The 24,292-nt window shown below is 49.3% G+C and overlaps 1 long non-coding RNA gene across 2 annotated transcripts; it reads right to left on the bottom strand.

Annotated features, from left to right (window-relative positions):
- Nucleotides 1–1,512: 1,512 nt before the first annotated feature.
- LOC132655120 (uncharacterized) lies at nucleotides 1,513–23,086 on the bottom strand. 2 transcript variants are annotated; one of them, XR_009592758.1, is made up of 5 exons: nucleotides 22,968–23,086; nucleotides 10,791–10,942; nucleotides 9,422–9,566; nucleotides 8,501–8,658; nucleotides 1,513–5,819 (listed from the first exon to the last, which is right to left on the bottom strand). It is a non-coding gene; the product is annotated as an uncharacterized LOC132655120 (long non-coding RNA). The 2 variants fall into 2 exon arrangements; XR_009592757.1 differs by lacking the exon at nucleotides 10,791–10,942.
- Nucleotides 23,087–24,292: the final 1,206 nt, after the last annotated feature.

A 24,292-nucleotide genomic window follows, 5' to 3' on the forward strand; every position in this document is an offset into this window, starting at 1 on the left:
TGGTCTACATAGTAAGTTCCAGGACAACCAGGGCTATACAGAGAAACCCTGTATGAAAAGAAAAAAAGAAAAGAACTTGGTCCATTTTGACCTCCAGATCCTAAGGAAAACAATGAATAAAGGATGATGTTTTTCTGCCTGCAAGCTTGGCCACAATACCAGATGGAAAATGTGGAAAGATGGCCCCCCAGAGGGAAGCATTAATTATCATATTATATTACAACTTGACTTGTTTTTCTAGGAGGAGGGAAATGACCTGATCTTCCCTGTTGTACAAGATTTCTTTGTTTTGAGGGATAAACCTGGTTTATATCAAAAAAACGCCACACGAGGGGCTAAAGAGATGGCTCAGCAGGTAAGAGCACTTGTTTTGCAGAGGACCTGGGTTTGGTTACCAGCATCCACGTGATGGCTCACAACCAGTTCAGAGGACCTGACACCCTCTTTTGGCCTCCACAGTCACCAGGCACATGGTGCACATACATACGTGCAGGTAAAATACTTACACACATGAAATAAATCAAATCTTTTTCAGCATACGGGAGCCTGGAGATGGCTCTGATGATAAGAGAGCTTGATGCCTTAACGGAGGATCCGAATGTGGTTCCCAGCACCCACATGGCAGCTCACAACTGTCTGTAATTCCAGTGCCAGGGAATGTGGTACCCTTTTCTAACCTCAGCGGGCACCAGGAACACACATGGTGCAGAAACATACATGCAGGGAAAAATACTCAGACTCAGAGAATAAAGATAGGTCTTTAAGCAAAACAAAACAAAAAGCTACATGGGTCCATGAACCCTAGCTGTGACTCGATCCCCAAAGCCACGCCACACCACACCACACCACATCACCACACCACAGAGAACTGGTGCCCTATCCCTGCCCCCACCATCCAGGGGAACCAAAAGTCCGGACTCCCCTCCATTCTCTCCTTGGCCCTTGAGAGGGGCATGCCTAGGACCCCATGGCAAATCCAACCAGGTCTGTGCTCTCCTTTCCCTCTGAGACTGAGGCAAATTGGAACTGACGTGAGCAAACTCTCAGCAACTCCCGATTAATAGGTACTTTCTGGGAGCTAACCCAAGCCTATGTTATGACATGAAAAGACATACCAATGTTTAACCAAACCCTAACAACCACCACAGAAGACTACAATCTCGTGGCTGCAGAACTGTATAAGGGATCAAATGTATAAGGTAAATTCTGCAGGAAGCTGACACTAATGGCACAGGAGGAAAATTGTGTGTGTGTGTGTGTCCCGCTGATGGCAGGCAGTTCCCATGAGCGAACTTGAATGGGATTGTCTCCTGGGGAGACAGAGACAAAAGCATTTCTTACTGTGCATCTTGGAAGGCTGAAGAAGAACCCAAACCAAACCTGTGCATTATTCCAAGCTCTCAAGTCATTTAAGGAGCAGAGACGCCTACAGTCTCCCTAGAGAGACTCAGGGAGGCCCTGGTCAAACTTATCAACCGAGATCCTGAGCCAACTGAAGGACTCCACCCGAGCTTTGTTTTTATTGTGTTTTAAGATTTATTTAAGACAGGCCTGGTGGTGGTGGCACACACCTTCGTTCCCAGTGCTTGGGAGGCAGAGGCAGGAGGGTCTCCGAGTTCAAGGCCAGCCTAGTCTACAGAGCAAGTTCCAGGAAAGCCAGGGCCACACAGAGAAACCCTGTCTTGAACAGCAAACGACAACAACAAAAAGGATTTATTTCTTTTTGTTCTGTGGTTGTGTATTCGTGCTATGAGTGTTGAAGGAAATGAAATCTCAAAGGGGAGAGCCCAGAGGGAAGGTCAGGGTTTCTACCTGGACCTTATCCTAATTGTGTCTACAGAACCACTGAAGAGGAGGCTGTCTCCAGAGGTTAAGGCTCATGGGGACAGAATGCATGCCTATCCTGGTCCAGCAAGAACGAGACTGAAGGGGCCCAAGGTTTAACCTATGATACCTCCACCCAACACCAAATTTCCTTATGTAAATCCAGGGTAAGGGGACAGTGGAGGGCTGAGACAAGCATTTGCTAGGTAGAACTGTCCATCAGTCATCCCTCTCATCCTGGCCCTCCTTCCCCCAGCAGTGCCATCGTGATGAGTGGCACTGGAAAGCCCTTGGCTTTTATTTTGCCTCCTCAATCACAACTGGGAAGGTGTCCTTTTGTCACGTGCCTTCCCAAGAGTACCAGAGAGCCCTGCTCCTCTTCTAGACGAGTCATGTCCGTCCTGGGGAATCACCATTCTTACAGCCCGGAGACAGGACCTCACTCTCAATTTAATGGAGACTAAAATTGGTCTGAGAGTGTGGGGTATCCAGGGGTAGACTGGAAGGGTGGGGCCAGCCTTGCCTACTAAAAACCCATCCAAAAGACTGTCAGTTCCTTTTTCACCACCAAAAGCAACTTAGAGGAGGTAGGAGCTCATTTCTGCATAGGTTTCCGACGAGATAATGCCCATCATGGTGGGGATGGCATGGCAACAGTTTGGGAAAGCATGGGACAGGAGCAGGAATCTGGCTGATCAGGCTTTTCATCCACACGGAGGAAGCAGAGAGCTTGAACAGGAAGTGGAATGAGGCTGTAAACCCTCCTACCCTGTCGGGAGCCGCATTCGCCATTACGAGATGGCGCTGGCTTCCTGCTTCCTGGTTCTTCTTGCTAGAACTCGCCTTACAGCGGCGCATGCGCCACATGATGCTAATACGGATTTGAGTGCTCTCCCTATCAGAGAACACATGCTAATTGGGTATTGTGCGGAGCACCAATCACAGACGAGCACGCCGCCCTGCAGGCTATTTAAGCAGAGCGCGCTTGGGGTTTGGGGTCCTTCTCCATCTACCTACAAGAGCTCTACAATAAAGATTCTGCTGGACAAATCTTCGGTTGCCGCGTCTTCCTTATCGGCGAAGGATTGCACGCGACACTACCCGCCCTCAGTGACTTACTTCCTCAAGCAAGGCTCCACCTTCTAAAGGTCGGGAAACCTTCCCAAACAGTGCCACTAATTGGAGATCAAGTGTTCAGAATACAGGAGCCTATGAGGGACATTTCTCATCCAGTTTCCTTTCTTCAGTTGCCTGGTTGGTTCATTTTTTGACACAGGGTTTCTCTGTGTAGCCCTGACTACCCTGGAACTCACTCTGTAGACCAGGCTGGCCTGAAACTCAGAGATGTCCTTGCCTCTACCTGCTGAGGGCTGAGATCAAAGGCCTGCACTACAACACCTGGCTATTTCTTTGATGTTGTTTTGTTTGTTTGTTTGTTTTCTTGGGACAGGAAAAACTATATGTACATTTTCACTACATAACTCTGATTGTCCTGGAACTTACTATGTACACCAGGCTGGCCTTGAACTCATAGAGATCTGCCTGCTTCTGCAAACAGTTCTTATTTCCCTACCCATGACAGAATCCTTTAAACGTGAGGTTCAACAGGGCTTTACCAAACATCACCGCCAATCTGAAACAGCAGGTTAGTGATCCTCTGTGGCAATCCTACTCGTGAAGTCTTAGAACCTAACACAGAGTGGAGACTAATCCAAGACTTCAGACTTATTAATAAAGGTGAAATTTCACTTCACCCCTCGATCCCTAACACACACATTCTCCTGACACAGACCCCAAAGACCCTACTGCCCTAGACTTAAAGGATGCCCCTTTCTGTAAACCCTTACACCCTGAGTCCCAGTGCTTGTCTGTCATGGAGATACAACCTCCTGTTTACCCAGCTCCCCTGGATGACCCTGGTCCTGGGATTCAAGCATAGTTCCCACCTTGGCTAGATGCTGCTATCTAGAAACTCTCCTGGCTTCTTAGGCCCTCAAGCCAAGGTCCTCCAATAGGTGAATGATCCTTAGTGGCCCCACAGAAGATTCCCAGGAAGGAACTGAGTTACTTCTCATCTGACAGGGGTTATAAGGCATCCAAAATAAAGTTCAGTTGTGACAGCTATCAATTAAATACTTAGCATTAGACACAGCTAAAGGGAAAGGGGATTTGGTGAGGACTGGGTGTGCTCTAACTCTTCCTTCCCATTACCAAAAGAAAAAGGGGGGGAGACCTCCTTGGGGAGAGGATTACAACATCCTGAAGACTTTGCATTCCAGTATGTGGGTTATTTGCCTGGCTATAAAAGAAACTAGCCAATAAAAGAAATCCAGGCAAGAAAAACACAAGCCTTCAGCAGCAAGCCAGAGGGACATAAGCCTTCCTAAATAGGTATTCCTTGGAGCCTCAGCTTTGAGACTCCCAACTTGAATTTCTATGTAACTGAAAAAAAAAAGAAAGGCTTTCGGGGTTCACTCAACAGCCCACCTTAGCTGAGATTTAGATCCCACAGATAAAGCTGGCATTACAGCTGAAGCTGCTCTGTTAATTCCAGAGGCAGCTAAATTGACCTTCCACATCACTTGGAAGAACTGTTAAAATCCAAAGGGAGGCTCTGGCTAGCTCATAACAGGCTCCTGGGACACCAGGCTCTACCCTTGGACAGCTCAGCTGTCCAAATAAAAATCTGTTCCCTCCTTAACCCTGTTACATCCCTCTCAGAGGAAGAGGAAGATGAGAACATTCCAAACATGGGGCTGGAAAGATGGATCAGCCGTTAAAGAGCACTGGTTGCTCTTGCAGAGGACCTGGGGTCAGTGCCCAGCACCCACATGGTGGCTCACAACTATTCTGACCTCCATGAGCACCAGGCATCCACAGCATGTTGGGTACATGCGTACATGCAGGCAAGACTGTCATACCCGTAAAATAAAAACAAAGAAGTCTATCAAAAAGAATGAAAGGAAGAAAGAGCACGGGTGTGGGGGGGAGTGGAGCGGCCCACGCCTTTAATCTCAGCACTTGGAGAGGCAAAGGCAGGTGGATCTCTCTGAGTTTGAAGTTAGCCTGGTCTACAGAGTGAGTCCCAGGACAGCCAGGGCTACACAGAGAAACCCTATCTCAATCAATCAATCAATCAATCAATCAATATCTAAAGAGAAAACAAACAAGTCTCAAACAAGGACTAACAAGATGGCTCAGCAGGTAAAGGGGCTTGTAGTCACACCTTAGTATCTGAATTTGATCCCAAGAAACCACACGGCTCAGGAGAGAAGCAACTCCTCTAAGTTGTCCTCTGACCTCCACATGGGTTAAGCATGTACACACACAGACACACACACTAAAGTCTTTTTTTCTTTTCTTTCTTTGTTTTGTTTGTTTTTTGAGACAGGGTTATTTTGTGTGTGTGTGTGTGTGTGTGTGTGTGTGTGTGTGTGTGTGTATAGCCTTGGCTTGTTCTGGACTCACTTTGTAGACCAGGCTGGCCTTGAACTCACAGAGATCCGCCTGCCTCTGCCTTCCGGCTCACACTATGTTGGAATCACAGGCATGTGCCACCATGCCCGGCTATAAGGGAGGTCTTAAAGAAACTCCCTGGCCTTCTTGGCAGACCCTTAATTGAGCAAGGGGTCCCCTGCGCCAGGTAACTTACAGTAACTTACAGACACCTTCGATGGTGAAGCCTTCCCTCCTGGGATTAGGCTCAGTTGGCTGACCTGATAGCCATCACCAGAACTCTGGGATTAAGTCAAAACGAGAGAGTTACCGTCCACACTGATGGCCGATACGCATTTTTAGTCCTCCATGTCCATCGGAAAGTGTGGAAGCTGCAGGCACACAGGTTAAGTACCACCAAGAAAGAGACATGCTGTTTTCTGCCGTACTTCCACTAGAAGACATCAACAGGGAACGGGCTGGGGTGTCCGAGGGAAACAGATGCATGACAGGAGCAGCTGATCAAGTAATGACCATGGCCTCTCTTTCGTGGGAGCTCCCTGCATGGGTGAGAGTAACATGAAAATGGACAAGAGCCTCAGGTGCTGGAGGGAGCGGCTTCTAACGTAGTAAAAAAGAGAGAGAGAATTGTAAACAGCATTGTCATCACATCCGCTTGATTCTAGAGCTTGCTCCTACTTGCCACAGATAGGAAAAATTATTGAATGTGTATTCAGGTGTTTTGCCTCCTGTAGGTCTGTGTACCATATGTATGCAGTGCCAGGAGAGGCCAGAAGAGGGCATCAGATCGCCTGGGACTAGAGTCACAGCATGTTGAGAGACGCTGGGAGTCAAACTCTGAAGAGCAGCCAGTGCTCTTAACCACTGAGCCTAATGGCTAGTCCCAGATGGAAAATTTGAGGACTTTCCATCGGGCTTTTCACTGGGGCAAGGATGGATGCCTACAGTTTCCGAAAAGACTTTATATTACTGAAACCATCAATCAGATGGTAATGGTGACATACAAATGAATAACCCTTACACTGTGGCTCACTCCTTCCGAAATACAAAGACAAGATCCTACACTGGGAAAGACAAGATATTTCACCACCAACATGCCCTAAAGCAGGATATCCAATTCCTCTTAGTGTGGATAGACACCATCATTTGGGTGGAAGGTTTTTCCTGTAGGACAGACAAAGAAGGTTTCTGAGATGGTCCTTTTTTTTTTTTTTTCTTTTTTTTCCTGCTTGTATGTCTACGCATCATGCATTTGCAGTGCCTATAGAAACTAAAAGAGGGCACTGGATCCTGTGTGAAAGGGATATTAGACTCTAGGGGGCTTTTATACCCCAGTTAGTTCCCAAATAATCGAGACAGAGACCTTTCGGATTTATAAAAAGCTTTAAAGCACAGTAACTGGACAGATATTAACCCTCTAAGCTATTTTGCTCTCTTCCAGCCATACACCCCAAGTTACTTGTCATAATTGTTCCTGCCTGGGCTGCTTCTGTTCCGTCAGGCCAGCCCTCGTGCCCAGTGCTCATGCCAACTTCTCTCTGGCTTCCTCTCCTGCTTCTCTTCTCGACTTGATCTCATAGTCCAGGAACCTAAGCTCTGCCTACTTCTCTTCTGCCCAGTTACAGGCTTCTAGCTAATTTTATTAACCAGCCAACTATAAATGGGGGAACCCTTGGAAATGGACTTATAGAGAGCTGTGAGCTGCCACCATGCATGCACTGTGAATCAGACTCAGGTTTCTTCGGAAGAGCAGCCAGAGCTCTTAACCTCTCAGCCATCTCTCCAGCTCTGGAAGCACCTTTCATGGTGAACACTTCTTTTTAAAAACAATTTATGTGCTGGGCAGTGGTGGCACACACCTCTGATCCCAGCACTCAGGAGGCATAGGCAGGTGGATCTCTGAGTTTGAGGCCAGCCTGGTCTACAGAGTGAGTCTCAGGACAGCCAAGGCTACACAGAGAAACCTGTCTTGAAAAACAAAACAAAACAAAAATGAAAGAAGAAAGAAAGGAAGGAAGGAAGGAAGAATTGAACGAGTCATTAAGGCCAATAGGAGAAAGACCAGTATTCCTGCAGCTGTCATTCCTTCCAACCAATGGGCGCTGCTTTTCCATTCTCTTATGCATTGCTGTTTAGAAATCTCTTGTGCCAAACACCTTTTATTCATTCAGCCTTAGGTCAACCTCTGTCTGTGGATACTTATCTCCCAGGGGTGAGACCGTCAGATTTTAACCCAATGGGCCCATGGGACTTCTCTGTGGGAACTAATCAGATGTGGGTCTCCTCCACTTAAATCTTTACTTACATTCAGGGGTACCACGCTAGCCTAAAAGAGACAGGCTACCTTTTCTTGTAGCTGTCTCCCGAATGCTACCCATCTGCTGGTGGGGTTCCCAGACCATAGTAAATGCCTTCACCCCTAAAGCTACAGACTTTCTCTCTTTCTTTTTGAGGTTTATTCTTGTTTTTATTTTATGAGTATGTGCATTTTGTCTGCATGTATGTCTGTACACCACCTGTGTGCCCCGCTCCTGTGGAGGTCAGAAGAGGGCATCATCGGGTCCTCTGGAACTGAAGTTACGGATGGTTGTGAGTCACTGGGCGGGTGCTGGGATCTGAACCCAGGTCCCTGACAAGAGCAACAGGTGCTCTTGACCACTGAGCCATCTCTCCAACCCCAAAGCTTCTGGCTTTGCTTCATCATAAGACTTTTCTAACTTAGATTCTGTTTTCTAACCTTCTGTTAGAAACCAGGCACTCCCCCCCCCCCCGGCTTCCGAGACTCAGCGCCAGCAGCCAACCCGTTAAAAGGTCCTTGCTACCACAGATTGCTCTCTCGTTCTCTTGCTCTCTCTCTGTTTCTCTCTCATGTCCCAGCTTCAAGACTGCTTTTCACCCCCTCCTCCAATAAATCTCTTGTGTGAGATTCGTTGCATGGTGTAATCTTTAAGGCGTACCTTGGCCCAGACCCACCATGAATATTCGGCTGCTCAATCCTAGCACCTCCTCTCCCATAAAACCATACCCTAACTGTGATCAAGCTCCCACCTTCTCTTGCCTGTCTTTTGATCCATCCGTAATGATGGGTGGGGTCATCCTTAAGAACTTCCCCTTACCTGCCAGCTTCACTACATTTTAGCTCCAATTAAATGCTCATGTCCAGAGTCCACCTGGGCCTCCCGGTCGGTCAGCCTACTGAAGCTCAGCAGCACAGCCTCACCTCGATGGCCAGTGTGGTCCCTCCTGGGGTAGGTCACTCGGTGAGCACAATGGGGACATTAATCTTCTTCCTCCAGAGGTTGGGAAGGTCAGACAAAGTGTCACTTCACTTGATGGACTCTCAACGCACGCCTGCGATGTTTGTTTTCCCTCCATTGCCTGGGTCAGGAAGAGGCTGTTGGAGAGGGATGTTTCCTGGGGAGAGGGGTAGGTATCTAGGGCTTCTAAACTATGAAGTAACTGGGAAGGGAGGATGAGGGTTTCAGGTTGCCTTCCCCCGGGGCCGGGTCACACCGATAACCCTTGAGGAATTCTGTGGCCTAGGGGTTGGCAGCCAAGAAAGACAAATCCATTGCTGGGTTAAAGTAAAACTTTGCAGACTTCCATTTAGGGGACTGATGGGCAGGCCGTGGCTTCTTTGAAGCTGGGGATGAACGGGTCACTTTCCAGGCAACTCTTCTCTTGCTTATCCTCTTTCCAAATAACCTTCCTAACACGCCCAGGAGAGAGAGGGACCCAAGAGGAGGCAAATATCTCAGCCCCCAAGTTGGGAGGGGCTTTAAAGTGAAGGTGGCTGAGGGGGGAAGGGCTGCAGTCCGCCCAGGCAGGTCCTAGGGTCCTAATTTGTGGTTAGGGTCAGCTGAAGAGGACGTGTAGCTCTCTTCTCCCCACAGCTGGTGCCTCATACATCCTCCTCCCCATCACAGCCCTTTCCTTAGAGAGCCTGCAGAGCCTGGAATGAGAGGAATCTGAACTACAAACAGACCTCTTGGCTGCAGCCCCAACTTTTCCCCAACTGCCTCCTAGGCTGCAGACTTCCAGGCAAGGTTGAAAGGGGCCTAGGTGGAAGACCCCACACAGAGACGCTGGAGAAACAGGGGTGCAGAAGTAAGATGAGGATAGGGAGAGTGCACAAGGATACCTTTTCTCTATAGACAGCGTCTCACTCAAAGATCCGGTTGGCTTGGAACTCATCACACAGTCCAGGCTGGCCTACAGTTCTTGGCAATCTTCCTGCCTCGGCTTTCCCAAGTCCTGGAGTTATAGATGTGAGCCAGTACTTCCAGCTTGAAAAAAAGAAAGAAAGAAAGAAAGAAAGAAAGAAAGAAAGAAGTCATATTTTCCAAACTAAAACTCCAAACCATTACAAGTCGACGTGCTGGAGTCATGGGATTGGGGCTTTGAAAGCAAGCCCGAGCTAGAACGATCCAAGCAATTATGGATACACGCTAGAAAGAACCTGTGTCCCAGCCCTTGCCACATCTGTCTGCTCGGCTCTGCTCACCCAGAAGCTGAGCTCTCCCGGTGCTATCAGGGCAGCATTACATCCTGAGAAAGCCCTGGAGAGGTGGGAAGAATCAGGAAAAATGAAGTGCCATCTCTGTATGGACAGATGGCACAGAGCCAGCGGCCACTCCTGCCTGTCACACTTCCCCAGACCCCAGCGCCCTGCCCGCCATTTCTCTACACCACTAGAACAGTGTGGAACTTTGGTGTGATGGAGCCAGGGCCCTCCGTGCCATGAGATGCCCAGGCATCGTACTAAAAGGGTGACCCCAGGGAGAGGACCAGGGAACAGGAGAGGAGAGGCATCCAGCCCAGAGCAGGAAGCTGCTTGTGGCAAGATGACCTCTTCCGGAGGGCAGTTCTCCCCAGCTTGTATAACACAGCTCCTGCCAAGGGTGGTATAGAAAGGCACAGAGCCCACAGCAGGCTGGGGAAGGCCATTGAAAAGGCAGCTTAAGGGCTTCCTGCTGGGTGAGATGGATTAGGAGCCTGTGGGGAGTTGAGTCCAGCAGTGAGAAAGGCACTGGCCCAATGCCAGAGCCCCTTGGCCAAAGATTCTCTGAGACCAGGGATCCCTGGGAATCTGGCAGGCTGGAAGTCAGCATCTTCCACCTGGCTGAGGGGCCCAGACAGACACACAGAGCACCAAAACAGAGGAAGACAGACAGACACAGAGCACACAGGAGACAGACCACAGAGCACCAAAACTGAGGAAGGAAAAGGAGTCCAGCTTGGGTGAATTAGTGGTCATCTCACAGGAAAAGAAACGACTTCCCGGTGATTTCACCCAAGTCTCCCTGAGGCCTTGAATGGTGTCTGTCAGTCAGGGCTGGTTCACTCCTGGGCTGTTTCTCTAGCTTGTAGGATGGGAGCTCTGAGGCCACACTAGGGGCAGGGTAAGTAGTAGAATCTTGTTTTGTATTATTATTATTATTATTATTATTATTATTATTATTATTTGAGACAGGGTTTCTCTATGTAGACCAGGTTGGCCTGGAACTCACTATCTTAGACCAGGCAGGCTTTGAGCTCACAGAGATCCTTCTGAAAACTGGGGTTAAAGGTGTGTTCCATTGGGGCTGGAGAGATGGCTCAGAGGTTCTTCCAAAGGTCCTGAGTTCAAATTCCCAGCAACGACATGGTGGCTCATAACCATCTGTAATGATATACGGTACATTCTTATACCCTGAAGGCACACATGCAGGCAGAATACTGTGTAAATAATAAATAAAAAAAAAGGGTGGTGGTGCATGCCTGTAATCCCAGCACTCGGGAGGCAGAGGCAGGCGGATCTCTGAGTTCGAGGCCAGCCTGGCTAACAGAGTGAGTTCCAGGACAGCCAGGGCTACACGGAGAAACCCTGTCTCAAAAACCAAAAACAAACAAACAAAAAAATCCCATTGAAGACCATGTGGCCCCAGGGGCCGAAGCATCAGTACTGTGATTTTATTTTGAGGCTAGGGTCTTACTAAATTGCCTGAGCAGGCCTTTAGCTGCTGAGCCACGTGATCAATCCTCTTGCCCCAGTCTTCCTAGCACCTGGGATTACGAGTCCTGTGTTTAGAGCAAAGATGATCTCCTCTGATAGGCTGTCAGGAATCGAGTTAAAACCCTGTTCCCACCCCATCTCATGGGACAAAGGAGAGAAAGCTTCAGGCAACCAGGTAAGACGTGGGGTAACCCCTGAGGACATCCTTTGGGGAAAAGGGGATTCCACGCTGGATACGCCAAGCCCAGGGTGTCCCTGGATCAGAGCTGCCCCGTCTCCCAAATCACTGGGCCAGCCCCTTTCTTTGTGTTCAGTTCTTTCCCACAGCCCAGCAAGGCGGGGGTGCTAGGATCCCAGGCCCACCGCCTCCTGCTGGGCAGCACCCCATCAACCCCCACATAAAGAGCTTGAGAGGGGACGAGGAGGTGGGGCGTTCTCACTCCGAGGAGGCCTCGGCACCCTTCCCCAGCCCCTGGCCCCAGCCCTGGCTCCCCCAGACAAAAAGCTGCTTTACATGAGAAGAGCGGGCTGGCCTGGCCTTACCGGGGCACTCAAAGAGGCGGTAGCCCCTGACAGCCAGGGCTGCCCCTTCCCCCACGCCGAGGCCTCGTTTAGTTGCAATTAGCAATTCTTTGCATACGCCCCTCCAGGCTGGAGGGACGCGGGTCCTCTTCTCCGAAACCCAGGCTTCAACCTTCCGGAGTCTCCCTGCTCCTCTCTCCCCTTGAATCCTCTCTTCTCGTCACAGTCCTGTCCTAGCGGGACGCCGGGAGTTCTCCAGAGAAGGCAGCACGGAGAGGAGCCAAACCAAGAACTCTGAGGGTGGGGGATGGCGAAGAGGAGGGAGGCTGGGCTCGCTCCAGCTGGAGGACCCCGTCACCGACGCACACTGCCGCGACCCTCCTCTCTTCCTAGGCCGTTCCCCCTCCCAATCAAGCCTACGAGCTTTTGGATGAGATGGAAGAAAGACCAAAGGGAAAGAGTTTTGTTTTGTTTTGTTTTTAGTAAGAGATCTAATGGTGAGGTGGTGGGTCGGAGGTAGGGTCGGGGTGGCAGGGAGGAGGCTGCATGTGAGAGGAATCGGGGACTCGGTTTTTCCCTCCTCGCAGCTTGACCATGGAGGATTCAACCTCCGCGTAGGGCGCACCTGGAGTCCTACCAGGGACCAGACAGGGAGCAGCAGGGTGAGTCGAGCTTGAAGAATGAAAAACGAGGCGACAGCATCCCCCGTCTCTTTCAGGCTCCCCCAATCTACAGGGATGAGGACGAGGAAAAGGGACCATCTGCCTAGATGGGTTTCCAAGCCTAGGACCCACATTCCTTCCTCCCAGGGTCTTTCCTTCTCTCTCTCCAAGTCTCTGATAGGTTCTTCTTGTGTCCACAAGGGGGAGCCCTGGGCACGGTGGAAACTTCGCAGGCCTGGAGGAAAGTGTCCATGGCCACAGGGCGTTACTTTTCTCCAGGACAGAGGCCAAGGAGCCCTCTGGGAGAGGAGATGCTACCTTGGGAGGAAGTTCTCAAGTCTTTAAGATCTTTGTGAGGAGGGGAGAAGGCATACAACACTCCCGTTGGGCAATAAAGTGTCAGAGCAGGGGCTAAGCCTCCTTGAGGTCAACTCGGCCTCCTGGCCAGCTTTCCTGGTTGAGTTGGTGGTGAGGATCTCTCAAAGGAGTCTTAGAATTTATAACACGAACAAGGGCTGAGCTGACTTTGAGGCCCAGCAGGGACCCCATGGGAGATGGACTGGCCTATTTTGGTGGACATTGTGTAGGTTTAAGGAGCAGGAAAAAAAGATTTGGCTGCTTTGGGGAATGGGACTTTGATTGTTTTTGTTTTGTTTTGTTTTTTGAGGCAGCGTTTTTCTGTGTAGCCCTGGCTGTCCTAGAACTCACTCTGTAGACCAGACTGGCCTCAAACTCAGACAGATCCATCTGCCTCTGCCTGGGATCAAAGGTGGGCACAACCACCACCCGGCAATAGGGCTTATTTTTGACCCAGGATCTCATACTGTGTAGACCTCATGCTGGTCTGGAACTCATGATGATCCTCCTGCCTCTGCTTCCTAAGTCGGAGGCCCCAGGTGTGCACCACCACACCGGGCTCGTGTTTGTGTGTTCATTTTGATGCAGGGTCTCACATATCAGAACCAGGAGAAAACTGCAACTTTACTCTCAGACGAGGGGTGTATGAGACCCCAAGAACCCCTGGGGAGTCTTCCCCTTGGGGTTTAAAGACACCCATTCTCTTCGGAAGAGCTGTGTCTGGGAAAGAAGGAAGATAAACTCCCACTTGGAGGTGAGGGCGGGCAGAGGTCAGGGGCAGAAGAAGAAAACCTTGACACCCTAGCTCTAGGCTGAAGTGACTCTTCAGCTCCTTCCTCCAGACCTGCCCCTGGGAGCTCCCAGAGGTCAGGGCCTCCGAAGGCCCCAAGTGGACTAGACATCCAGGATCCTATGGCTTGCAGGGGAGCCGGGTGTGTGTGTGTGTGTGTGTGTGTGTGTGTGTGTGCACGTGTGCACGTGTGCGGGCTTGTGAAGTCTCCATGGGCCACCTAAACCCCTGAAACGATGGGATTTAATGGGGTCAAGTGTTGGGAGCTTTGGGCAAGAAGCAGTTGTGAGAGCACAGGAAATGGTCTCTGGAGAGCCATCCTCCAGTCCGGAGCAGAGCATTCACATTCACCCTCAGCGCGTGTATTCTGCCTCAGGCCGGAAAAAGGACCGGAGAAAGGAGCATCTGAGCTGTCAGTCACTGGTCCCCCTCCTACCTGACCTAACTCTGCTCCAGCCTATACCTTCCAGGTCTGGGAAGTCTGGAATTCTGTGCTACCAAGAGCCTCAGTCAAGGCCCTTTCCACAGTCTGAAGTCAGTGCCGGCCTCACCAGCACTGTGCCGGGCTGGGACTCCTGGCCTCACCCCTCTTCCTTCCTCAGCTTTCCCACCGCTCTCCCCTTCAGAACCATATTTGGGCTTTTAGAACTCCCTGGAAGCTCCCAGAGCGGCAGCCTTCCCTCAGGAGTCCACTCTGCCGGGGACACAGACCACACTCCCTGCTCTTAACGTGACGGTTGCCCCAGATCCTTCAACCCCAGATTCCACATCAAAGGACTCAACCAACCACGGGTCTAAAATATTACGAGAAAAAAAAAAAAGGCGCGTGCCTGCACTTAACAGCCTCTCCCCCTTGTTATCATTCCACAGTGACCGTTACTTACACGGCCCTTTCCAGGCAGGAGGGATTGTTAGGTGGTGCCCGGATACCGCACCACCATCTTACGTGCAGGATTTCAGCACCTGAAGATTCTGGGACCCACATGGGTACTGGGAAGAGCTCTTCTGGATCCCATGAGCCACCCGTGTTTGAATCATCCCGTCCGTCTACACCGAGCAGACGGCTCCCAGAGTGGGCTCTGACTCACAGAGAAGGAATTTGAGACACCCGTGATATTTAAAACATTCTAGTAGCCACATATTTTACCAGTTTAAAAAAAAAAATCAAGACAAGTGAAATTAATCCTAATAACATTTAATTCAATGATCGAATTATTTCCATATGCCATCAATATAAAATAATTAGTGCTAAATTTGCTTCCCCTCCCCCCTTTTTGGACTGTCTTTGGAATTTAGCTCTGCGCTTCCGGTGCTCCTCAGTTTGCATCAGCTGTGTGCTCCCGACTCATGTATGGCGAGTGGTTAAGATATCGGGCAGCAGCAGGGCGTGTTGTACTGGCAGAGGTAGATGGGTCTCTGTGAGTTCGAGGCCAGCCTGGTCTACAAAGGGAGTCCGGGACAGCCAGGACTACACAGAGAAACCCTGTCTCAGGGAAAAGAAAAGAAAATGCGTGTTTTCTTCATGTTTATGTCTGTGTACCATATGTGTACCTGTTGGCCAAGGAGGTGTGAAATCTTCCCGCACTGAAGGTGTGGACAGGCGTGAGCCACCGTTTGGGAGGATGGAAACCAAACCTGGGTTCTCTGCAAGAACAACAGGTACTCTTTTCGCCTGTTTTTTGTTTTTCGGGACAGGGTTTCTCTGTGAGACCATCTTGACAATCCTGGGCCAGCTTTGTTCGACGCTGGCCTCGAACTCACAGAGACATATGTGCCTGCCTCTGCCTCCCAAGTGCTGCGGTTAAAGGCGAGCGTGCCACAAGTTCCCTTAACCGCTGGGCCCCGTCTCTTCAGCCTCCTGCGCCCTCCAAAAGTGACTTAAGAATAGAACTGTGCTTGTGTTTAAACACTTGGCACGACTTGCGTAACCTGAGAGTGTCCCTTAACTACTCGGTGGCCTTCACTGTGTCGCCTACTAAATGGGCCCGAAACCTCTCAGAGTTATTGAGGAGATAAGGTCAAGGGCTCCTTTCGATACTGCTTGGCACACGTTGTGCGCTCAATGGAGCTTAAGTCTCTTCAGCTCCGCGTGTTTGGGAATCTTGGTCCGGAAGAGCTGTTTGATGAAAGCCTGGGAGAAGTGGCCCTTTGTCTGCCTGCGGAGTGCAGTGAGAGTGGGCTGGACAGCGAGGGAATTTTGTTTGGAGGAGCTGGACTGGCATAAAGATGGCTGCCGGTGCCCAGAAGACGACAGAGGTGGAATTTGGAACAGAAACAGAGCGGCATAAGGCCGATGATTCACTGCTGGAATGAAGCTCGCAGGGGGCTGGACGCTCCAGCAATCCCTGCACGGCGCAAGCGAGGCGACGTTCACACCGCTGCAAGCGGCGGGGCCCGGAGGAAGGCCTGACTTGGGACAAAGGGTCTGACGGGTGTGCAGCCAAAATGCCCCGGTGGGTGCCCTCCCTCCCTCCCTCCCTCTCCGCGCCGCAGCCCGAGGGCGGGCTGACATTTGCATTTTGAGGCCACAGCGCCCTCTGCCGGGCTGGGAGCCAGGAGGGCCGCCGCGAGAGTGATGGGAGGGCTGCGGGGTGATTGGGTCCTGATGCGGCTCTCCCCACGAGGCGCTCTTCGGGAGACCACGCAGGTGGAGTCTTTTAACAAAAGTCCATTCAATAGCAGCGGGCGGGGCGCGGTGGTGTACTTCCGTAGACCCCGTATTTGGGAGGTAGAGGTAGGAGGCTACGTTGGCAATGAGACTTTCTTAAAAATAAAATTAAAATGCATAAAATAAAATAAAACCTGGATAACACTACAGCAGGGTACTATTTGTTATTTCATATCCCGGGAATCTGAGGTGCATGTAACCACCCAGAGACCTACTGTAATATCCCCAAGTGGTCCAGGAAGATGGCTCTGGGCAGCTTAGCTTTGAAAGCCTTATCACCTGAGTTTGTTCCCTGGATCTCGAGGTGGATGGAAGGAACGGACCCCTAAACCTGATTCCGCACACGTGCTGTGGCGTGTGGGTGCCTGCACTCAAGCCCAGGCGCCATACATGCATGCGGCACAGCGGTAAACACAATGGCTAAAGGTCTACAAATGTGATCAGGGGCCCGGAGAGGAGGCTCCGCGAGGAAAGGAGCCTGCCTCTGAACCTGACGGCCGGAGGGCAATCCCCTCCGCCCGGATGTTAGACGGAAGCCCCAAAACAGCTGCGAAAACTCCTTCCTGCGGGTTGTCCTCTGACCTTTACATACGTGCCTATCCGCACACACAAAATATACACAAACACATATACACGTATATATACAAACATACATACACACACGTAGTCTCTCTCACCGGAAGTAGAGTGAATCCTGTTGTTCATAAATCTAGACCTTTTTACTTCTGGTTCTTTCTCTCTCTCTCTCTTTCTCTCTCTCTCTTTCTTTCTTTTTTGGTTTTTGGAGACAGGGTTTCTTTGTGTAGCCTTGGCTGTCCTGGACTCACTTTGTAGATCAGGCTGGCCTTGAACTCATGGAGGTCCACCTGCCTCTGCCTCCCTGGGGGCTGGGGTCAAAGGCATGCACCACCATACCTGGCACATTGTTTCTTCTTTATTTAAAAAAATGTTTTTACGTTTTTCCTTTGTGTGTGTGTGTGTGTGTCTGTTGGTGGGTGCGTGCCACAGTGCTCCGGTGGCACTCAGAGGTCAACTTGTGGGAGTCAGCTCTCTCCTTCCACCATGTGGGTCCCGGGGATTAAACATCAAGGCCTGCTGGAAAAGCACCTTTACCCGTTGAGTCATCTTGCAGGTGCCCTCTTTCTTTAACTGGAACTGGGCTGAGGATGTAGCCGGTTAGCAAAATTGCTTCCTGGCATGCATGAAGCCCTCGGTTGGATCCCCGGTACTGCAATGTACTGAGGTGTGGAGGCCACACCTGTGACCCCTACATGAGAAGGATCAGAAGTTCAAGACCAGCCTCATCTACGTAGTGAACCCAAGGCCAGCTTTGAATGCAAGAAACCCTGCATTAAAAAAAAAATAAAACCAGAACTACTTTTAAAAGGCTCATGGGATACGGTGGAAGACAGGGGAGGAAAATGGGAAGAGCCAGAGAGTCCGGAGGAATACTATCTCTGTGAATAGCATGGCCTCCGGCATTTTTGCACTCACGAGAGCTATGCTCATCAGTCTGACTTGAAGGATAGCCCTATGCAACTCAGGAGTAGATCTCTGTGAAGTTTTAGCCAGCCTGATCTACACAGCAAATTCCAGCACAACCAGGGCTGCGGAGGGATACCCTCTCTCAAACAAACAAACAAACAGTAAATAAACAACTTGGTCTACCATTAACTAGAGGAAACAAACAGAAGATCCTCTCTCCTCATTCTCTCCACTTGATGAGTATTCTCCTGCCCGTTAACCCCAAGGGTGGCCTCTGGTTCCAGCCCTTCCCTGTCCCACTCAAGTGGGGCTTTCCTGCTCCAGACCCAGAATGTGCGTGTGTATGTGCGTGAGTCCCACCTCTGGTGGCCACGCCTGGGGACTTCTCTTCCATTTGGTAGAGACTGATTTATTGTTTTCCACGGTAGATGACCAGCTCAGGAAAGGCAGGGATGCCCTTAACAATTGCTCAAAATCCTGACAAACTGGGACTTTTGTGGTGTGGTGGGAGGGGTCCTTACAGGAAGTATATGGGACAAGTTGGGGCTCAGTAGTTGTTGCAGCTTTTGTGGTCTAACCAGACTTTGAGCAGTTGTGGCTAAGATTCCTCTGCCAGGATCTCAAGTTCAAGGCCATCCCAGGCTGGCCTCAAACTCTGCCCCACCTCCTAAGTGCTGGGATTACAGTTTGCACTTCCACTTAACGTATGTGGTTTTGGGGGGGGACCCAGGGCCTCGTGCATGATGGGCAAGTATTCTACCAACTGAGCAATTGCCCTAGCCTCAAAACCGTATCTAAAGAGTTATTTATACATGTTTATGTGTCTGTGTGAATGCATGCTCTCTGTGTGGGGGCATGGAAGCCCCAGAAAGGGGCTCCTGATCCCCTGGAGCTGGAGTGACAGGCAGTTGTGTGCCGCCAGAAGTGGAAATCAAACTCCCGACCTCCGGAAGAGTATCAGGCGCACTTAAGTACTGAGCCATCTCTCACGGCCCTGGCAACGCTGGGGTCCCTGCAAATGCTGGAGCCAGCAGAGAGACAAACCATAAGAGTCAAGAAGGAAACCCCGTTCAGCATGGCTCAGCTAGCCAGGCTGGTTCAAACACCAGACCATTCATTTTTAAACACATTTAAGGAGAGTATAACTTTAGGAAAAACAATTTCCTGGTAACAACAATCTCAATCCCGGTGCCCAATAAAGCTTAAGGTGCGACTTCGCTGAAACTCTTTTGCAATGTTTATGCGACATCTCCCCTAAGGATGGATTTTACTGACTGAAGCGATGTCCAAGATAAAAGTCTAGGGAGGAAGAATTTGGGATAAACATAGTATCTGGGGGATTTGGGTGTGGCCCATCCCCGCAGAGAGCAAAGACCACCAAGCTATTAAACGACGCCCACTCTCAGCTATCTTGATGGGAAAACGTATACACAGCTCTTCCGTTGAAGACACAAGCCCGAGTGATTACATTTCCGGTTTCTCTAGTGCTTATCTGTGAGCAGAAGGTCCTTGCACCCTCTGCAAAACCGTATTTGTTTGTTTGTTTGTTTGTTTGTTTATTCATTCAGTTAGTTTTTGAGGCAGAGTCTCACCACGTACCTGCCCCTAGCTGATGGGGAGCGCCCTGTGTGTAAACCAAGCTGGCACCAAACTCAAAAGGGCCTTCCCGCCTCTGTGCTGGGATGAAAGGCATACGGTAAAAACAAAACGAATGAACAAAGAAAACAAGACAAAAAGCAAAGAGGCTCATGGTTTGGTTGGTGTGCCACTTGCTAGCGTGTTCTGTGAGAGAGAGAGAGAGAGACATTAGAGCCGGAACTCCTTAATTCAGACAATCCCTGGGTGGGAAAGGAGCGGCAAAAATGACTGCACTGCCTCCGGCTGGCCGATAGGAGGCAGCACTGCAATTCTCCGCAGGCTCCATAGGCCTCCGGGTCAGGTCAGAACATGACTGCCTCAAGCGGAACCATTTTGGTTCCCCAGTCCTGAAGCAGAATACGTGGAGGACCTCCCCTCCACCCTTCTCCCTGTATCGGGGTGAGGCAGCAGCCACCCTATCACATTGCAGTTTCCCACCCAATATGGCGTCTCCTCGCTGCTTTCCTTCGCCCACCTTGTACCAGCTTCCCAAACGCCCTCTCGAGACAGTGTGGTGGCAGTTCATGGCTCAAAAATATTAAAATAATCAAATAAAACAAAAAACTTAGAAAAGTGGCGATCCCAGCCTCACGACGACCACCCTCACACAGGGTAGCCAGACACCCAGAAGGCTGGCCCCAAACTCTCAAGCACAGATCCTGCCCCCAGCCTCCTAGAGGCCAGGATCACAGGCGTGTGCCACCATGCCCGGCCTCCTAGCGGTGCTTATAATGTCTTTTTAAATTTTAGACAGCAGACAGTTATGACGTTGTGTGCCTGTTGACTCAGCAACTGAGTTCCAGACTGACCATAGCCTACACTGGCATATGGCACAGCAGGTAAATGCTTGCTCTGATAAGCCAGTCTATTCCCGGAGTCCACGGAGGACTCCAGTTCGATCCCGATCCCAGGGAATCACATAGTGGACTGAGAGAACCGCAGACCCCCTCATGACCGCACAAGCGCCCACCCCACCCCACCACCCCCGACCTCCCCACTGGGGACGCCCAGCACTAGGGAGGCAGCTTAGTCTACAAGGCAAGCTCCGCATTCAAGACTTTTTAACCAAAAAGAGGAGGCATTTAATAAAAACCAGGATGTGGTGGCACACGCCTTTAATTCCAGCAACTCGGGAGGCAGAAGCAGACAGATCTCTGTGGGTTTTTTTTTTTTTTAGGTCAGCCTTGTCTCTATGGGACAACCAGTGCTACATAGTGAGATCCTGCCTCAAAACAAAAAACAAAACAAACCCACCCAACTACCTAAAAACAACAAAACTTATTTTATTGTATATATGTGTATGTATATATATATTAGATTTATATGTATGGGTGTTTGGCCTGAAAGTATGTGTGTGTGCCGTATGTGTGTGCCTCGTGCCCACAAAGATTAGAAAAGGGTGTAGGATCCCTTGAAACTGGAGTTATGGATGGTTGTGAGCTGCCATGTGGGTTTTGGGTACTGAACTGAAGTCCTTTGCGGAAGTAGCATGTGCTCTTAACCATCTTTCCAGCCCCTGAACATTTATTTTTTTTAAAGATTTATTTTACCTATTTATGTGAGTATATGTGTTTGCTTGAGTGTCTTTATGTGTGTGTGTGTGTGTGTGTGTGTGTATTATAAGTATGTGTACATGTGTTCAGTGCAAGTGTGATTGTGATTGTGTGTGTATGTGTGTGTGTGTGTGTGTGTGTGTGCGCGTGCACGCTGAGAGGCCAGGAGAGGGTGCTGGATCTCTTAGTGGTGGGGTGGCTGGGGTCCAAAAGACACTTGTTATGTAAATTCTGGGATTGAAACCCTGGCCCTCCCGACTGTGGAGCAAGCATTCTTAGCCCCTGAAGCATCTCTCAAGAGTGTGTATCACCCTGCAGCCCTGGGTGGTCTGGAATGATGTAGATCAAGCTGGCATCGAATTCACCAGAGATCAACCTGCTTCTGACCTCTGAGTTCTGTGATTAAAACTGAGTGCCATTACACCTGAAAATGAAGACTAAAATAATGTTTTCTTTCTTTTTCTTCCCTCTTTCTTCTCTCTCTCTCTCTCTTTTTTTAGGGGGGTTATGAGAGATGGGAGTGGACATGGAAGGACTAGGAGGTGAGCATGACTGGGGAGCATGATGTGAGATTCCCAAATGATCAATATAACTAAATTAATAAACATAAATTAATATAACTAAATAAAAGATTTGGCTGGGCCGTAGTGGCTTTCGCCCTTAATCCCAGCACTGTGGAGGCAGAGGCAGGCAGATCTCTGAGGAAGAGGCCAGCCCCATCTATAGAGTGAGCCCCAGGACAGCCTTTACTTAGTTTTCATACCTGAGTGTATGTATTTCTTTGTGAGTACGTATGAGCCCTTAAGCGTAGTTGTTCATGGAGGCCAGCAGAGGGCGACAGATCCCCTGGCGCTGGAGTTCTATGTGACCCAACAGATGGATGCTCTGCAGGAGCAGTCATGGAGCATTAACCTCTGACCTTCTCCCTTTTGAAAAGTGAAATTATTACCGGTAGCTCCGGGATGCCTTGGATAGGATTATACTCCAATACAGTAAAACCTGGAGCCAAACTAGGGCTGTTCAAAGAATTTAGGACTTAGCTTTTCCTGTAAATGGGCTCTGGTGAGATTCTTAGAGTACTGATGGTTTGCAGCTGAGAAAGGAGAAAGACATTAAGCAAACATTTTTCAGTTTTGGTTTTGAGATGATGTTTCTCTGTGTAGCTGTCCTGGAATTCTATCTAAACCAGGTGGACTTGAACTCACAGAGATCTGTTGGAGGTTGGTCTGGGGTGCTATTTATTCTAATGCTAAAAACTGACACCCCCCCAAGATTGGTGGCTATCCAGATGAGCACATTCTCACACACACACCAAATAATGTTGTATGAACCTTGCTTCCCAATTTAAAATTAACTGGTTGGTTAATAAAAGAGATTAAAGGTGCTCGCCACCACTGCCCGGCCCAATAATGGTGGGCTTTCCCCCCCATCTATTTATTTATTTATTTTTGTTTTTCGAGACAGGGTTTCTCTGTGTAGCTATGGCTGTTCTGGACTCGCTTTGTAGACCAGGCCAGCCTTGAAGTCACAGAGCTCCTCCTGCCTCTGCCTCCCTGAGTGCTGGGATTGCAGGTGTGCGCCACCGTGCCCAGCTCTATTAATGCCATTTTAACCCCAGAACTTGGGAAGCAGAAACATGAGAGCTGCATGAGGTCAATGCAATCAGGTCTATACAGTTCCAGGGAAGTCAAGGCTACACAGTGATGCGGGGGCACCGCAAGTGAAACCCTGTTCAAAACGAAAAAACAACCAAACCGAAAAGGATAATGACAGTGGGATGCATGCCTGTAGGGAAGCTGAGAACTTTGAGGCCAGCTGGGGCTAACAGTGAGGACAAGGCCAGTCTGGGCTACATAATAAGACTCTTGTCTAAAAAAAAAAAAAGACGAACAAAAGCTTACAGTGTACCAAAGCCAAACAAAAGAGGCTGAATATCAGCAGCTATGAGTGCACGTGATACCCTGAAAAAGTTCCCACTAATAAATGCAGAAACGGTAGAATCAGAGAATCTACTTACTTACTGATTGAGACAGGGTCTAATTATGCTTCCGAGGCTTGCCTGGAACGCACTATGAAGCCCACCCAGCCTGGCCTTGATTTGCTGTCTCCTGTCTCAGCCTTCCTGCTGGCTGCAAGTCATCATTTTACAAGCACTGTTTATAGTAAATGATTCATACAAGGGTAATTAGTGAATGATTAAAAAAAAGACACAGAGCAAAAGGAGGTCAAAGGGCAGGGGATGGAGGTCCATCCGTAGAGTGCTTGCCAACAGGCATCAAGATTTGGATTTGACTTCTGGCACTACATAAAACAGGTGGAACATGCCTATACTCCTAGCTCTTGGTCAAGAAGATCAGAAGTTCAGTATAAACTCGCTACATAATGAGTTGGAGGCAAGCCTGAAGTATGAGACCCTATCTCCAAAAAGAGGACTTTGGAGATGGCTCATCAGTTAAAAGCGCTGGCTCCTCTTCCAGGGGATCATGGTTCAATTCCCAGCACCCACACAGGGGTTCACAACTGTCTGCAATTCCAGTTCCAGGGTATCTGATGCTCTCTTCTGGCCTCCTTTGGCACCGGCATGTACATGGTACAGAGACATACATGTAGGCAAAACACCCACACACATAATATAGAAAATAGATATAGTTTTAAAATAAAATGTCAGTGTTGGGGCTGGAGAGATGGCTCAGAGGTTAAGAGCACTGGCTGCTCTTCCAGAGGTCCTGAGTTCAATTCCCAGCGACCACGTGGTGGCTCACAACCTTCTATAATGAGATCTGGTGCCCTCTTCTGACGTGCAGAGATACAGGAAAGTACATTTATGTATACATAAGATCAATTAATAAAATCTTTTAAAAAAATGTCAGTGTCAGGGCAGGCTTGGTGGCACATGCCTGTGAGCCTATCAATTGGGCAGGAGGATCAGGAATTCAAGGGATCCTCATCTACATAATGAATTTGACATCAACAAAACAAAAAATTAACATCAGAAAAGATAACCAAAGTAAACAGAGTAAAATGCTTGACTTTCTAAGAGTTCTCTCTCTCATTTTAAAAGATTCACTTATTTTTATTTTTTGTTGTGGCTCCTTGCCTATATATATATATATATATATATATATGTATATATATATATATCCATGCACTGCTGAGTAGCAATTTCCTCTGAGATAAAACCTCCAGCCCTGCAGAGATGCTCTATCGGTTCAGGAAGTAAACAACTCAAAAGCTTCAGGAAGTTCCTGAAACTTATGAGATTCACTGGACTCCTCCCTCCCCTAGCATTTATAGGTAGGAAGAGCTGCTGAGGAACATGCTAAGGCTGGACTGGCTGCCTAG

The sequence above is a fragment of the Meriones unguiculatus genome, chromosome 7 (genome assembly GCF_030254825.1).
Source record: "Meriones unguiculatus strain TT.TT164.6M chromosome 7, Bangor_MerUng_6.1, whole genome shotgun sequence".
Lineage (NCBI taxonomy): Eukaryota > Metazoa > Chordata > Mammalia > Rodentia > Muridae > Meriones > Meriones unguiculatus.